Genomic DNA, 19130 nt, shown 5'->3' on the forward strand with positions numbered 1-19130 from the left:
CTCCCCTCATTTATATATATATAAGCACTAATATGGTGCATAGAGACATTTTTTTTATGATCTAATCATAAATTTAATTCCTAAAGTCTGTTAGGTTTCTGGTTGAGTATTGCTCAATATTTAATTAGGAATTGCATCGCATTACATAAGTCCTGCCGTCTCGTCCTTGTGGTTTAAGGCATTTGGTCCATCACCGGACATGACAGAAGAAGACCTCTCTGTCAGTGAAAATATTGTGTCTCATCCATTTTATATTCCCTGTCCATTAAATATTGATTTTGTTTCCCCTAAAGGGGTCTTGTTAGCGTCAAGATGCTATTTTCTACAGATTTAGCTGAAAAATTGTAGAATCGATGACATTTGAAATACATTTCACATAAATTATTGTGTGCTGAGAAGCTCAGCCACAACATAGGCTGTCTTTCTTTCTCTTAACTAAAATCACAAGCCTCGCATCACACAGCCGTGAAGTATTCGGACACTCAAGCCACAGTAAAAATGCCTGAATATCACTGAATTAGATGAATGTAATAAAAACATTTCATGAGAAGAAGTTATTAAACTTGATAAACGGTTCGAAATGAGTACATTTAATGAATTTAGACACATTCTGGCTCAAAGATGACATTGAGACTAGCAGCAAAAGGGGGAATTCTGAGAAAAGCTTCTTCAGGATTTGAGCCCAGATGTCACTTGCTTTGATATGTTTGCTATATTATAATGAGATTTACCCCCCAGACACTTTTAAACTTGTGCTGTGCTGGAAATCTTTTTGGAACTGATTGATCACATGCCTCACTGATAAGAGCATAGGCACCTCAGTTCTTGAGTGAAAAAAGCAATATTTATGGATAATTTTGTCAATATTCACTTAGAAACAGACAAGCATTCAGATCATTTAGTTCAAAAGCAATAAAAACCCTGTGTTAATTAAACAAAAACAAGTTGATAAAAATAATGATTTCAATATTTGGTATTAATACACCAAAAGTGTAACAAGGTGGGGGAAAAAATACCAAATAAGTAAAAAAATAAATAAAACATAACACATAACATAACACAAGTGGGTTAAATGTGACTTAGTTCACCCAAAAATGAAATTTTTGGCATACTTTACTCTCCCTTAAGTTGTTACAAACCTGTATGAGTTTCTTTCTTCTGTTGAGCACAAAGGAAGACTTTCTGAAGACTTTCTCAAACAGTTGGTAGCCATCCATAGAATGAAAAAAAAATAATTCTATGGAAGTCAATGGCTACCGTCAACTGTTTGGTTTTCAACATTCTTCATAATATCTTCTTTAGTGCTGTGTGCACTGTGGTGGTTGATGAGGAATGTCTAATGAAGGCTATTATAGATGGTTCAGCATGTCCTCAGGATAAAATATGCTTAGATTCTCTTTCAGATGTGAATGATGTGTTTTGTGAATATGCTTCTAGTTTAATCTAGTTTTATTGCTCTCTCTGTCAAGATCAGCGAAACACATTTGTATTCCTGCATGGACCAAGGTTGAGAAAAACTGTCACATCACTCCTGCAGGAATCACAGATGATCAAACGCTTTGACTTTTAAGCATGTCACAAGGAGGCGCTATATGCAAAGCCATGAGTTTCCTTCATCTGCTTCTAATTCACAAGCAGCTTCTGTGCATGCAGTTGTCTTCTGTGATCACTAGAGCGCACTGCCATGACTTTGCATGCCGGAGCTATGCATTATTTTTATGTTTCCAAAAAAGTCATGCTTTATTGACCTTGCCAAACGGAAAGCCGACGACAGAGCAGAAGCCAGAGCAGTCGCTCTTGGCCATGTTATGGTGTCTTTGTGTCTCGGGCTGTGTATAATTGGAGCATTATCCTCAACACTTGTAAGAGGTTTGTCTCTGTCCAAGGGGACCTTTCATCCTGAATTAACCGCCACTGAGAGAGGAAAAGTCCCTTATTAAAGAAAGAAACTTATGTCTTTCAGATGTTAACTGAATTGCTCTGTCATTAAATAAGCTTGTATGACAAGTGTGACCAAGAAGTCATGTGCCTGAATAATTCATTTTCATTGGTGCAAGCAGTCTTTTAAGCCAGCATTGCATTATAACTGTTGCATTACATTATTGCATTTCAAAAAGTTGAAAAAGCACATTCAAATTAGAAATTTTCATATTCCCTTTTTTTCATATACAGTATATCTTAAAGCAAAATTATAAATCTTAAACTATCATTTATTAATTTTTTTCGTTATGTAATGTATATGTATGCATACTTTTCTAATATAATTGATTAGACAGACAACTGACATTTGATTATATGAACTTTTGCATGCATGAACTACATATATTTTTAGCATTATAGTGCTTAATGAAAGTCATTATAAAGGGTTGTCAAGTGTCATATTCGACAGCAAGCGCATTTGTACAGTATCAAATGTTTGCTCAGTCTTGCTAATATGCATGACTGCTCTTTTGTGAGTGTTGGAACCTCTGGCAGATTGAAATCATGTGTGGTTTTTCTCATCTCCTCCTGTCGCCTGCTCTCACTCCTGACCGATGAGATGCAATTGTAAATATCTGCTGGAGACCGTCTGATGTGTGTTTACTCAATGCTCTGCTGAGCTGCAAAGTAAACCGTAACATCAAGACTGTGACGTCACAATGTAATCAGTGAAGCTGCAGGCGTGATGCTTATATAAGAACAATAAAGCAGTGCAGTCTGGTTGCTAGCGTTGTGGAAATTGATGGATTAACATAATATTAAATAATGTGGTTGGATAGTTTGGGACAGAACAATGCTTTATAATAGCATTGTTATATTATAATATAATCTACAATATACACTTCTGGTATGTGTAGTGCCACTTGTATTTACTTTTTATTATATATATATATATATATATATATATATATATATATATATATATATATATATATATATATATATATATGTATTATGTATTCATACTTATACACACACATGCATATGTGTATATGTATAAATATATATAGAGAGAGCATGTATTTCTTAAATAAATGGAGATAGAGCGATGCAAATATATATGTTATACTTATGCTATATACTATGTTTTTGTTAAATATATGTGTGTAGATGTATATATATATGCATTATGTGTGTTTTATAGCAAATGTATACTAAATTAAATATTTCTTTTTATATGCATTTGTACAATTCAAACTTTCTTGACCTTTATATTTGAATATGAATTAACTGGTCTGTTAATACTGCATGGTGAATTAATGAAGTTATCATGAAGTTATTATGTTACCCTAAAGTTTTTGGTCCTGTAGATTCTCTTTGTAAGGAAAGGCAACAAGGCAAAGAAAATATATATTCATGCTGGGGAGAAAGGAGAAGAACAAATAAGCTGTGTACGGATCCCATTCCAAGTTATTTATTCAGAGGGCAAAGCCAGCAGACTTTGTGTCTCTGGCTTGTGAGCGCTATTAAATTACCGCGGGATGTTTTTAATTACCGCCCATAAATGGAGCAACACAGCCCGGCTCAGAGCGCTTCGGCCCCCAGACTTCAGTTCTGCTGGGGGGCCGGCCTCAGCCCCTCCTCGTCCCGGTGGTCTTACTGTGTGTTGTCTGTGTGTGTTTATGCAATGCAAGCATTAGAAAGTGTGCTCTTTTTTTTTTTAGGGAAAAGTGAGCGTTCACGCTGCTGCTGGAAGAGAGGAAATAGCTAATAAAACAAGGGTGAAAACGGAGTGAGGCAGAGAAGGGGAAACAAGGAAAGTGGGACGGGGTGGGAAAGGGGCTCTGATCCACTTAATTGCTCTTAAATTAAAAGAGTTTTGGCTTCTTGGAGACTTAAACACAATCCCAGATGTACGGCCGCAGAGCGTCACTCTCACTGGCCCTGCGGGCTGTAATCCGTCTCCTGCGCTGGTGCCATCAGTAATAGCACTTGTCGCCAGTGGAATTGCTGTTAACGTCTCTTTCGAAACCTCAAATCTGCTGCCATATATTTCCTGGAGCTGTGTATGTCGAATCAGACCCGGCTACTTACAGTTAGTTTGACCTTATTTTACACACAGGGCCTTTTAAAGCAAAGAGAGTCAGTAAATCTCTTGTTAATGTTCGCTATTAGTATATGAAACATTTTTTGGTGTCGATATCGGCAGTTTGTCTTTTGTGAGGCGTGACAGACAAATGGACCGGCACGTCAAGGCAATTCGAAATGCTTTTGATAAAGCTCAAAGCAAGACCGAGCCATCAAATGACATTGGGCTGTGCTTTTGTCAAAAGCAAGACTGCAGAAATGTGCTGTCGCTAGTCATAAAAATCATCAGGATAACTGTGTAGTCTGCATGGCCTGAATGTACTTTCTCTGTCATCATTTAATCTTGCCATTACAGTATGTCGTTCAGAAACCTGTATGACACACACTCACACACACAAGCAAATGACGTTTTGATGAATGTGATTGTGCAATTAAGTTGTTTATTAACTAACTAAATATCTTAACTAACTTTTAAAGGGATAGTTCACTCAAAAATTAAAATTGGTGTTCGTGGAACACAAAAGTAGATATTCTGAAGAACACTGGGGAACCAAACAACATTTAATTGCACACTGTCAGAAATGATTCTTCAAAGTTGCATATAATAAACAAGAAACCCTATTTTTTAAGAAAACCAGGTACCTGTTACAAGTAAATCTATTTTAGTCTTTCTTAATAGAAATTTCACATTTAATTTGAAATTAGTTTTCATTTCTGTATTTTTTTTTATTTTTATTTACTAGCAATTTCTAAATCAATTTCTTTCAGTGTATAGATTTAAATATATATATATATTATTTTATTTTATTTATTATTATTTTTTGAGTGATTATGTGTAATTAAGCAATTACATGTAACTTAAGTAATTTAACTAATACTAATTAACTACTTACTGTACGGTTAAAGTTAGAATGAGGGTTTGTTGCATGGATTTATGCACAATCAATGGTTATTATTTTAGTAAGTACACGTGACGTCTAACAAGTACACTATATAAAAAAGAGTGTTACCCAGAATTATTTATTTACAGGTGACCTTTTGAACTAAATAGCACAGTAAGATTCCCTTCAAGCTCTTGCTGCATCATGACAGTAGAATGAGAAAACTGGCGTCTTGTGCTCCATTATAATTGGCATCTAACAATATTTTAGCAAAATGAATACTTGAAACATCAATTCATCTAGTTATTGTATTAAATTCAACTTAAATGTTACACCTGATTGTTGTGTTCCAAGAGGTTCCCAATCAAGCGCATCGGAGAGCAGAATGGGATAGCCGGCAGTTCTTCACGGGCTTCAGTGGGACAGACTTAAACCTGCAGAGGTCGGGCTAGGGGACAAATGTTGTGGTGACAGACTGGCTGGAAAGACAGTTGGTCCCTGTTGGTGCTGTTGTGGCACAGGCTGCAGAAGCAGTCCACAGGATGTAGGACAATACCGGGAAGGAAAGAGGAGGCAGGGAGAATAAGGGACATGAACCTGCCAACCTGTGAAGCCACGATACAGACAATATCCCTTTGCATGGCTTGAGCATTAGCGCTTCACTGAATGCATTTCACTTCCTTTAAGAAGCTAGAACCTTCTTAACTTAGGTCTCATTGTGTTGTTTGCTTGTAAAGCCCAAACAAGTCTCATTCAAAACAAGATATATATTTTATCCATTCACACATTCAGAAGTGTGACCTTTTGGATTTCACTGAATTACAGTTGAAAGAAATTCAACAGGCAGTGGCATTCTTAAAAATAATGTTTTTCAGCTTGGTCAATGCATTGAAAGTTTTTTGTACATTTAATCTATTTGTTGTTTATCCTTTCGGCCTGTGAAACCTTATTTATTTACTTATTTACACTTTCAGGCAAGCCATAATTGAATTCAAATTTTTCTAGTTAAATATTACACACGTTTATTTAAAGTTCAGTTTCTTGTGAATTCCACTTGTTTAAATTCAAATTCGAATTGCATTCCATTTGCGACCCTTTGCGTTCTAAAAGTGATTTAAAAATCAAATATGTTTGACATCCTCTTACTGGATGAATTACAGTCTATAGTTAAACAATCCATCATACCCTACATTATTTTCTGTGAAATCTATCAACTACAACGACCCAAGATCGGCAGGCTGACTGACTTTCAGCAACTATCTAAATTTGTCTAAACTGTAAACTGGGGCAAAAATGTGTATTCAGCCTTTAAGGGAATTGGAATTTTAAAAACCTTGTTCGATTAATTGTCAGTTAATATTGAATAGTGCCCAACCCTGTTACTGCTTGAGCTACAGGTTTATGTGTAGGCCCTTGAACACGAATGATGTATGTTCAGGATACTGTGCACTTATTCACATTTTGATGTTTTTGGACCTAAAAATTGATCGGAAGCTTTGTCGCATAAACATTCACAACAGGTGAATCTTTCTAAAGGGGTCTTCAAATGATGGAAAGAGTCATCAAATGTATGTTTTCTATTGGTGCATATTGGCTGGATGTATCATTAACGGTATCAGATTTCATTCATGGTTCATGTCTCTGTTTACTCTCGAAAGACTAATGAAAGCATGTCAGCCTTCTCTGTTTTGAGAAGTAGAAAAGCGGCCGCAGTGGTGTGTCCTCTGAGGTTTTGGATGGCGTTCCTCGACTCTGGTGGGATGGAGCTAGTCGTGGCTCAGACGAGAGACGGAGCGTGAGTGGAGTCAGGATGTTTCAGAGGCTCCTGTGGCCTTGAGACGCAGCATAGCTCTGGCATGAGCTCATGTGTGCGGCCAGTGAGGTCTTTCTCAGCACTGTCAGTGTCCAACTACAGCGGCATCCAGACGTGTCCATGCAGATCGTGCTTGCTTTGCTGATTTATTCCGTTAAGATGTGTTTATATAAGGTGAATATTTGTCAAATACATTGTATGGGCAACAATTTCAACTGAATTTATGATGGGTTACCCATACACCCCCCTTCCCCATTCATCAAGAATAAATTATTTTATATGCATGATTATAATCTGATATTTTATGAATGAGAGATTTATATAGATTTTATTCTTATTTTTATTCAAATTTATGCAGTCACCAGACAACTTTTATCCAAACTGACCTAAATATACATATACATTTGGATAAAAAATAGCATGCAACATAATTAAGTGCAATATTTGATCAGTTCCTGATAATTGAACCAGTGACCGGTCTGTTGATAGTTCAGCTCTGTTTACTGATTTTTCAATATGATCACTGTTTTTAGATGTAATGGTCAAGGCACAATGTCAACAGTATTAAGTATTTAAGTATGTGATATTTACTATGAATTATTTTTAACTATTAAGTATTGAATCATTTTGCAGTTTATTTTAAAATGAATTTACTTGTAAATTATATTTTATTATTTTACTTTTTTTATTCTAAATGTAATTATTATTATTATTATATTTAAGTGTGTGCATTAACTTTTAACTTTTAAGTGAAAAAAATATTTTGGTAAAATTGAAAGTAAAAGTATTTTGTCACAAGACCAGTGTTATTTTAGTATTGTTTATGTACTATTATAGACTTTATTAATATTTTGAATTAGCTTTTATTTTTATATTTTTAGTTTTCATTTTAATTTAATTTGTTATGCTATGTGTTATGTGCTGTCATTTATAGTAGGTTATATACTGTATATATATATATATATATATATATATATATATATATATATATATATACTATTTAGCTATTTTCCAATTAGTATTTCACTTTTAGTATTAGCAGTTATTATTTTAGTGGTTTTATTTTTTTACTTTAACTCAACCTAAACTAATTTTAGTTAACTGCCGAAATAGTTTCTTTTTTAGTTTACATCCATCATTTCTTTTTTATTTTTAGTGTTATTTCAGGAACAATTTTACAGTTTTAGTGTTAGCTGATGATAACAACCATGTTTGAGACTTGGCTTTTTGGACTTTTGAGTTGAGACTAAAAAGCAATGAGATGAGATCTTAGTAATTGCAAATCAACACATCATTGTTTCTTCTGAAAATGTAAAATGATTATATATCAAACCAGTTTTCCAGATAATGAAAAGCCACACTGATGCTAAACTCGAGTATGCCAAGCAAACGTCTGCTCTTTATTTATTCTTTCATGGAAGCAAACATGGTTTAAAGGCATCAGAAGTTTTCTTGCTCTCCTAACCCAACTCCGCTCTGACATGAAATGCATCCTTGATAATGCAAACACTGGGAACAGAGGAGCCAGAAATAACTCCTCACATAAGATGTGGAAGCGATTAGCACCAAGTCTGTGTGTGTTTGTGTATGTGCGTGAAAGGCAGTTGTCGGTCGGCAGAGGGTTATGAGCGACGCCAGCAAGCCGGAGGTGTGTGTGTGTGTGTGTGGGGAAGTAGTGGGGGTGTCTGGTTTTGTGCAAAAGAACTCATAAAAGTCACATTTGTTAGTGAAGCATGAGGAAGTGAAGGCAGCTTTGGCACATGTGTCTGTGGTGCTAAATTAACTGTTAACACAAATAATCAAAGTGCAGGGCCCATTGAGTACTGGCGCCAGTCGAACAGGAGGAGGGGCCCCGGGCTCCGAGACTGTACCTAAAGCAAGGGCGCTGTGTGCGTCCGTTCCCCTCCGCCCCTGATCCCGGATCAGTGATATCAGTGTCCCTTCCTGGAAAGGTGGTCGGCCCCGAGCGCCTTTGACTTTCATGGCAGGTGGAGGGCTTTCTCTGTTCTGAGGGACTTTCACAGGATGGAAATGCTTACAAAACAGGGCCGTCTGCCCCTCTGTCAAAGGAAGAGCTCCGTCACACTCCTTCTTTCCAGCTATTGTTGCTCTGAGAGCCACGGCTCGATTTAGACCGCAGCTTTTGTGCTCACTGGGCTCGGACAGGCACAGGACGTGTTGTTAGGAAGAGGTGCTCCGAGCGTCCCATCTTTCTAATCATGGGCTGTAATTGTAACTCTTCTGAATTACAGATTGGCTGCGAATGCCGAGTCAGAAAGCCAACTGTCAGAATAGAGGATAATTATGCAACAAGATTAGCTGAAAATATGATTAATTACTCTCTGAATGCTGGATGTTTCTTTTGTTTCTCTTTTATAATGACCCGAAAAAAGTACTTTGACCGTCGAACCACTTGAAATGTATGAATGGCATCTGCAAAGAGCTTTTCTTCTCACGTTTCTTCATCATTTTTCTCTGTGTCTTTTAGTCAGCTGGTGTTTTGGTGATTTAGTGCATGTGTGACGTCAGTTCTCCTAAAGTTCACAGAGTAACCACAGGTGTATTTCATCACATTAAAGGAATAGCTGAACATTTGCCCAAAATGTACTTACCCTCAGGTCATCCCAGATGTAGATTGATCCTGAGGGTGAGAACATGTTTGGCAGATTTTTATTTTGGGGTGAGCTATTCTGTGTACTATAAACATGTTCCACTAACGCTTGACCAACACAAAAACTCAATACTTTCATTTTGAACAATATATGTTGTTTTATAACTAACTTCTATGCCTTTATATAACATGTTTTGCTTGTATTTTACTCTATGACTTGTACTCTATAACTTATAATTGTAAGATATAAACTCCCTTTTTTATTGCATATTTCATATGTTAATAGATATGTTCATACAAATACTGTTTGTGGCAACTGTATATTCTCAAACTCTATGCACACAAACTGTTCTAATATCATATCTTATGTGTGCTTTATAAATTATGGCCAGACTAGATTCTCTATTTGTGGGCACAGTATTTTGTTTGTATTTTAAGACTGAAAGAAACTCGCAAGAGGTCAGATTAGGAGGAGTGAGTGCATCAGTCATGTCTGAGGGCACATTTTGGGTCTGGGTCAGTTTCCTGTGTCTGGACGACCCCACACCTCATTTATAAAGAGAGCCAAGTGGCTCCAAACCCAATTAGGCTGTGACGCTGGGCTGATATAGTAATGGTATTGAACTATATGTCTTTCTGAGATGTATGCAGTATGCATAACGTGTTTCCATACAGCTTGTCCTTCTACTTATTTAAAATGTTTTTATGCATGCATATATACAAACATAATTTATACATACATACTTAAAGACAGTACACTAACTTTTTTGATCCACTTCAAATGTTGACTACTGTAGAGGAGCTTATTTTTTTCAGTATTGAAGCATCTTTCACTTATGTTTAGAATATGAATGTATAAATTTGTCGACAAGAAGTTAAGCGATTAACAATCCTTTTATTTATGTTGCCAATATATATACTGTTCAAAATTCCAAATATCTAAAGAAAAAAAAAAAAATTTGATGTACTTTTTTTTCTTCTTCAAGTTTTTAATCTAATACCTTTATTTTTGCATTGATTTAGCTGAGCAGGATGTGTGGCGTTTCTATCATCAGATACTGTGTGCTCTCGCAGCAGCTCTGGCCAGTAAAAGCAGGTCTTTCGCCGCAGTGCGGTAACAGTGAACTCAACCACATGGATGTAGAAAGTGAGTTTGAGAACAATGTGCTGAAAAAGGCAAATTATGCTGCAGCGCTCTGTGACATCAGTGCAAAAACAGTTTGGCTCCCCCGATATTCCCCGTTTCCCATGAAGCCTCAGAAAGTGGGCAGCAGTCTGCACTAGCCTGGCGCCACAGTCATCATCCATGTCAGTCATTTGCGAAAGTTTCTGTTTTCCTTAGAGGATGAGCTAAGCTCCTCCTTTAGCCCTAACGATTTATTTTAGGCTCCGCCGTCCAAGACTAAATTCTCCCCCCAAAATACACACACACAACCTTCCTTCAAATCAGCGTTTACCTTGGCCTTGTTGTTTCAGTGTGAACCAATCGGCTGAGCCGAATGTCCCCTGAGACTCTGCCTGCTTTCCCAATAGAGCCATTCATTGTGAGGACACAAGCGCAACATCTGGTTTCCATTAATCCTCATACAATAGTTCTCATCCAGTCTAAACGCTGCTTACTAGGACAAGTGGGCATCCAGGATGTTTGAAAGTCTCTTTATTATTGTCATCAGCTGCAATAACCAGTTAAAAGTTGGTGAGATTTAATACATCACTTGGAGTTTGAGTGTTAATCTGGTTATAATTGAATGTGATATGACCATAATACTCGTGCTAGTGCTGACAGATGTGAAGGAATACTACAGGTGTTGTACAGGAACCTTAAAACTATTGACACACTTTCAGAAAGCCAGTGATTTCCATCTGTGAAAGATCCAGGAATCTGACATCACAACTTCTCTCCTGTTATGACTTCATAGGATTTACTGTAATGTAGGAATACAGTGCTTTTCAGCCGGGTTTGTTTCAGGACTCTGATTACACATTGCACCCATGTGAGACAGTGCCAAAATGATTTATTGCACATATATATTCAGTTATGCAATATGCATCATTTAAATATGTTTAACTTGTTTTCATTTTAATTAATTTAATTAATAATATTTTATATATATATATATATATATATATATATATATATATATATATATATATATATATATATATATATATATATATATATATATATATAATTTTGAATACATTCATTTGATATATATTTCACTTGTTTTAGTAGTAATTAATATTGTAATAATTTAGAATAATATTTGTGACATATATCTTCTTCTGTGAGTAATATTTTGTTAATGTGGGACAGTGGCAAAATGGTTTATTTTACATAATAAATATAATATATAATATTTATGTTATTTATAAAATAGTGTAATATAGTTACCATATTTTTATTTTAACAAATTAAAATGTTAAATATTTACATTTTAGATAATTATAATTATCATTTATATATATCTATGTCTATATCTGTCTATCTATCTATCTATCTATCTATCTATCCATCTATCTTTCTATCTATCTATTTATCTATCTATCTATCTATCTATCTATCTATCTATCTATCTATATTTACTTTTAGCATAGTCTGTGAATTTGGATGCTATAAACTGACAAAGCACATTTTTATAACTCATTCTGAACAGAAAATGATAAATTGATATGTCTCTGTGAACATGATCCATTTCAGTTTTTAAACTCTGGAGTTAAAGCAGAAACATTATAAATACAGAAGCCTCTCTCGGTTTTTAAAGTCAGTTCAAAACAAAGCTTTGGCACAAGTTCTTGCTGAAGTTGCACCTAAAAATCTAAACAGGCTGTAATTATGAACGAGGACCTGACACTGAGCCGCTGTGAGCTGGATGCCTATAAAAGGAATCGGTCGATTTCAGCTTTGCCTGCATGGTCATTACTTCTTCTTATACACTTCATTTTTCTGTCACGTTGTGCCCCTTTGCTCTCACTGTGGCTGAGTCACATTATAATGACTTTAACTATTGGTGCATTTGTATAAAGGTCATACAGCCTTGTTATATTACCTGAACAAATCTTCAGGGATCTTAGTAATTTATCTTTAGTTTTAGTTTAATAAAGTGCTTCTCGTAGATTATTCTTACATGTATGTATGCCTGTTTGCCTACAAACAAGCATTTAAAGCTTTATATGGTTACCCATAGGCATAAGGTGAACCAAATCTGGTGTAAGAGTAGCCTAATGTCAATGTAATCTATTAGCTATGCAAATTATTATTATTATTATTAATTTTTTTGCTTAACCAAGAAGAAATCCGCTATGAATCTAGAGGTGGTTGTTCTGGGTTGTTGTGGATCATTATTGGTTCAAGTCAAGAGTCCAACCCCCAGTCTGGTAAATTGTTCAGGTCACTCCATCAGTGGGATTGTTTGCCAGTTTTGTGCTCCAAAAGTCATTTGGATTTCTTAAAACAATGTTCTCTCACTCGGTTCTGGGAATGATATTCTTGCAGTTCTCATCTTAAGAAGCAAAGACACAGCCAGTGATTGTAATCCAGAGGTCCGTGTGCTGTAACCTCTTTCCTACTTCAACTCTCAGTGCTGTTTTAATGACTGTTTCTTAGAAGGATCGTGATTCCAATTTGACTGTTTTAGTTTCACAACAACTAAAGTACTTGTTTTAAAAATGTACAAGATGTGATAAGAAGAAGGTATTGTGCCTTTAGATTGTAGTCTAATGAAGTGACTCTCAAAGATTATTTCTTACACTTATTCTTGTCTGTTTACAATTTGGAACTTTATTTATCTATACAATTTATACCTATAATTAACTCTTTTATATAAAATTTACCGTACTCTTTTTTTATTGTGGTACAGATACGCTGTTCCTGTTAGTTAGCAGATGATCTTATTTTGTTGTATTTTGTTTCTTATTTAGTGAATGTGTAAAGTGTCTTGTTGTGCTGTAAATCATGGGTTAAGAAGATCACCTATTGGAATTTCTGTGAGCTCTAAGCATTTAACCTTTGACCCCTGAGAATGCTGGTTTACAGCTGGTGCAAGCCCAATTCTTAAAAAAAACATGTTTCTATTTTTATTTATGGACACCGAAACTACAAATCATTTTGGTTATATTTACACTTATTTTCATGCATTTAGCTCATGCAAATTGTAATCCATCACAGATTTTGAATTACAGGACAAAAATTGTAGTTTGTAACGTAATCCATTACATTACACATTTTTGGTAATATCATTGGACTACATTTGATTACTTTTGTGGATTACTCTTGGCCTAACTTTAACATGAAGTGCATGTTACTGTACTGTGTTTGTGTGTGTGTGTGTGTGTGTGTGTGTATATAGCATAGCCTATATAATAATATATATAGCCAATATAATAGGCAACTGTAGCTAATTAAAAGGTGTATTTCAACAATGCAATCTCTTACTTTTTGTATTCTAAGGTATACTCAGCCAACACCAGCACTGCATACTAAATACGTCACGTTACATATCTGCAATCCATTAAACAAAAATGCACTTACACCGACGTCCACATACACCCCAGACACTGTGCAAAACATTGGTGCAGTAAATTCAATTTTTACCATTTCACATCCAGCGCAGTGGAAAGAGATACAGGCAGCCAATTAGTCGTCATGATCTAATGGCCGACCATCACAAAAGAGCACATTTAGCTCTCAATGGCACAATTAGAGGGCTCATGGTGAGCTGTTAAGGTCAGGTTGGTGTGAGAGGCAAGTGTTTTATAGGTCATTTGGGAGCAGGGGCTTGGAGACGGGCTCACAGTGGGGGCCGGCGGAGCGGCTTGTAAACGTGACAGAGTCTGCCGCCAGGGCTGTGCCACACAACAGGCCTGCTTTTCACAGCATGCAGTGTGGAATGTGTGTGTGCCGGGGGTGAAGGGGTGAGGAGAAGTCACAGAAAGGGCAGAGGAGATGTGCTCGGAGGGGGGAGAGAACAAGAGAGAGTGCAGCTTTACCATCAAAGCCGCCTTTGAACGACTGCTCTGTGTTGTCAGATGATTCGGAGTCACTATCAGGCCCTGCGTAAAGACATTTACCCCCCACAGTAACTCCGGAAATGGGTCTGTGCGAATACTCATGCGTGACAGATACAGAATGCTTCTTTGTGAGCTAATCGGAAAAAGAAAAAAGCATTAGGTCTATATATTATATATATTATATTATATAATGTTCTGTGCTCATACAGTGTTTTTGATATCATGCACAAAAATACCAACAGCTGGCTGAAGTGGTGCTACACTGATTTTAGGTCTGAGAGGTGGAAATGATGATTTATTTATTTTTACAGATACTAAGATGAAGTTTAATAGCTGGATTTGCTAAAGTTGTCCAGGTTAGTGACATCAAATATTTCAATATTCAGAGTTCACACACAGCATGCACTGTAAACTCGATATTCACTGAAACTGAAACAATCAGTAGGTTTTACTTTTGGATTGATCACAAAGTTTATTCATTTATTTATTTGTGATTGTAGTTTTTATTTATTTTATATTTATTTATTTTATACTTTATAATTATTCATTTACTTTTATTTATATCATATTAGGTTTTATTTTATTTATTCATGATTTTATTATTTATTATATTTTGTTATGTTTATCCATCATTTTGGTAAGACTTTACTTAAAGCCTTTCTCTATAATGCATTCTAACTTTGGTTGCAATTATGTATGAAAAGATATATTGCATTACAATGAATGTGCATTATGAATACCTTGATAAAACATTATGCATAAAATCTTTAAGTATTCATAATTTCTTTCCATATGTTTCTTACTAATATGTTGGCTTTGTCTATAGTGCGTGTTTGCTGTAAAGCAAAATATATTTTGGTAGCACTTTATATTACAGTCCTGTTCCTCATGTACATACTATGTACTTATTATAGTGATTACAATAACTATGTAATAACTAATTACTAACCTTGAACCTACCTCTAATCCTAACCCTTGTTTTTACCTTTTTTTTTTTAAACTTTCTTAGTTAGGTACACTGTAAGTACACATACTGTAAAATAAATTGCAACCAATATTTTTATGAGATTTGTTCAATAATGTTTGCAGTTCAGTTGTTGTCAGATAACCCCTCCAAAAGAGTACATAAAACAAAAGAAAACATTTTTTGATTGATTTCTCCAAATGTCAGTTAGTCACACCCTTTCTGTATTAGAAGACAGTTCTTGGCCAAAATAAGCACCAGATGGACTAGTCTTGATACCAATGTTATATAAAAATATTACCATTCATTTTGAGATTATTGGAGTACAATGAATTATGAATATGATAATGATCTTGTAGCATAATATCAAAGTACGGATCTGATTCCATCACTGTATCGCCACAATGCATTTGTAATAGTACCAAAAACAGTCATGCACGTTCATTTCCATCAATGGCTTTATGCATGACTTGTATTATTTATCACTTAGGATCACATATGGAAGTAAAAAATTGTGATTGTCTCATGATTATCATGGCCAAGGGATAATAACCGGCAGAGGTGTACAATTTGTACGAGCAACAGGGAGTCGGGTTTATGACGGTGCTGCTTTTTTTTTTTTTTGCCTCAAGCCATTCAGTCTGGTTTTATAAGCATCTTAATGGAGCATAACTGGATCCTTAGCTGGAGGTAATTGCTATTATTCATGCTTAATAGTTTATTGTTAGGGACTGTTGGTCAGGACGGCAGTAACAAATCAACATTGTGAGCTGATACATCTACTAGATGAGTAAAGAAAATAGATCAAAATAACACCACAGAGTTTATTACTGTCACAATAATAATCTGTAAAGATGTTGTTCAATATATGAAGAAAATCCAGAACTAAAGACAAAGAAAGTATTTTTTCTCTCCTATTGCTATCCAATACTGTCAGTAGACTTTGTGGTCAGAAGTTTCATCTGTCCTACTAAGAATGGTTGAATGTAACTTTCTACTAACTCAAATGATTATATTTCATAGATTTGATGGCCAAAACCTTGCAAACTGCAATTAAAACCCGTGCATCCTTAAATCCTGGAAATGCTCTATTAGACTGTTGAATTTGACCAGCATTGAATTTGATCACCTCTAACTACTTTAACACAGAATATGATTTGTTACATCCACATTCAAGTTCCTAAAGGGGGTTTTCTCAGCGAATGTCATAGAAGAACAATTTTTGGTTTCCCAAAGAACGTTTTAATAATCTAAACAACTTTTTGTCCACTCTTAAAAATAAAAGTTCTTTATTGGCATCTATGGTTCTTTGAACATCCATGAAACCACTCCATTAAACGAAAGTTTTTTTCATTATTATTATTTTTTTTTTAGTTGAACCTAAAAGTTCTTTGGGGAGCCAAAACTGCAAAACCTTTGAACCTTTATTGATTCCAAAAATGTAAAAGTGTGGAAGAACCATTTTCATTTCTTAGTGTAAAGAACATTGAATGTTTTGTGCATTGAAAATATTCCATGAAGGTTAAAGGTTCTTCATGGAACCATTGCCAGAACTTTTTGGTGCAACATTTTTTCATAGAACCATACATCACTCTAAAAAATAAACGTTCTTTTTGCCAGCATTTTTTCCATAAAGAACCTTTAACATCCATGAAACTTTTCCATTCCACAAAAGATAGGAAAAGGTTCTTAAGGTTATTAAAATGTATTCAATTTAAGAAAGAAAAAAAAGGTGATCACTGAAAGGTTCTTTGGGGGACCAAAAATAGTTATTCTATGCCATCATTTAGGAACCTTTGTTTCTCAGAGTGCATGATCTTAATGTATCAGCCGTGCCTGTAGGAAGTAGATCTGGCAGTGGAAGAGTTTGTTTAGTGCTGATATCTGCTCTTTATCTCTCTCTCAGTTCCTGATGCTTTGATCGGGTTGCTAGCATCGAGAAATCGATCATGTAGTACACCTGCTTCATTCACTGCTGGCATATAGCAAAGCTGAGCTGATTTATTCATGAAAATCATCAAATGCAGCTTAAAGGACATAGCTTCAGGCATCACTGCTGCTTCAGACACACTTTTCCAGGATTTACCAAACACTCCATCACATGGTGCAACCACACACACACTGCTGAAGAACATTCCTCTCCGAACAGTGTGTGAGATGTGTGGTGTGGCTGAATGTGTGTGTGTCATATATAGAGGGGAAAGAACAGGAAGAATCAGTGTGTTTGTGTGAGTTACGAGGCCCGGGGTGTTGAGATATGCTCCTGAGCGTCTCAGGATAGACACACGGTGGGTGTTTGTGGTTTGGAGGGAGAGGGGAGGAGGGCTGTGTGTGTATGGGATGGTTTGGGAGCAGGGGGAAGGCTGGTGGTTTGGTCCAGGAGACTGTAAGCCATTGTGGCTGGCCCTCACGAGCTCTGGGTGGCAACGATGCTTGAGCCCGAGACATTCATCAACCTGCCCGAGTCGCCCGCCGTACTGGAGCCACATCGGCGGCTTGCGCTTTCAGACCCCTCTCCCGAAAGAAAAACCCTTTTCTACACTCTTACACTCACAGTTTTGCCGTTTTTTGAGTCTCTTTAACTTACTTTACATGAAAAGGAATGTGTTCTGGTTATATGTTCTTCCTTGTTTTACCGCCACCTTGTCTTTCTTTTTCATTTTAATTTTCACTTCCACTTCCTTTCTCTGTTCCTTTTCTTTTTTCTTTCATGCCCCATACCTTTTATTTCATTTAGACACTTTCTGAGCACATAATAAAATTTATTATTTCTTGTTCTATAATAATAAAATATATATTTTTAATCTTTTCTTCTTGTCTATTTCCTCCTTTCTTTGTTCTCTTTTCTTTTCCTTTCCATCCCTTTCTTTTTTTACCTTTTCATTCACATCGACAATTTTTTATCTCAATGTCCATCCTTTTCTGTCTTCCTTTTTATTTTATTTTTACATTATCCTATTAATTTTTAACCATTTCTGTCTTCCCTTTGCTCTTCTTACCATTCACTTTTCCTTTCCATTCCTTCCACCTTTGCATTTCCTGGATCTGTATCCTTTTCTGTCTTTCTCTCATGTCTCCGCTCACACCATCTGTCTTTCTCACTCTCACTCACACAGGCTGTCAGAGCCCCCGCAGGAGACAGACTCGGGTCAGTGAAAATAATCAGCTTGCTGACGCCGGGGTCGGTTGCTCAAATACTCACACAGCCCCAAATATGTACGATGGAGAACAGGGATCCCACAGGAAGTTGGCGACACTGTTCTCCAACCACGCTCTGAGGACGGGGTTTGAGCTGCGGCGGTCCACACGCACCACTGCTGTATTCATTTATAGCACAGTCATGGGTACGAAAACATGAATTTCCATGCATGAATATTCAGAGAGAGACTTTGCATGTACAGTAGACTAAGTAGACTGTGTATATGTGCCGGTGTGTGTATGTGTGTGCACACAGATGCTGTTTCTTCATACATTCCAGCCCACTCATTTTCCCAGGCTTTGAGTCAATCCGAGTAAGTGCTCTTATCACAGAGCCAGACGCACGCAAACTGTCTCACACACTTGCGCCATCGCACACACACAGAATCCTAATTCTGCAACTCTGACTCAACTCCCGTAATTACATCTGACATGCTTTTGAATTCGACAGGTTCTGAGCGTCCACTGCTCTGCGGACGTCACTGGCCGCACGAGTAAGGTCCAGGTTAGCCTTCTCCTTGAAAAGTTTATCTAACATCAGCACAATTCTTTCTCAACCTTTCCCGCTCTCCCCGCCATTGACGCATTGCCCAGTTCTTGGTCAATTCGAAGTCTCTAGTGTGTTTATAGATGTGTTGAAACACC

The sequence above is a fragment of the Carassius gibelio genome, chromosome A24, assembly GCF_023724105.1.
Source record: "Carassius gibelio isolate Cgi1373 ecotype wild population from Czech Republic chromosome A24, carGib1.2-hapl.c, whole genome shotgun sequence".
In the NCBI taxonomy this organism is placed as follows: domain Eukaryota; kingdom Metazoa; phylum Chordata; class Actinopteri; order Cypriniformes; family Cyprinidae; genus Carassius; species Carassius gibelio.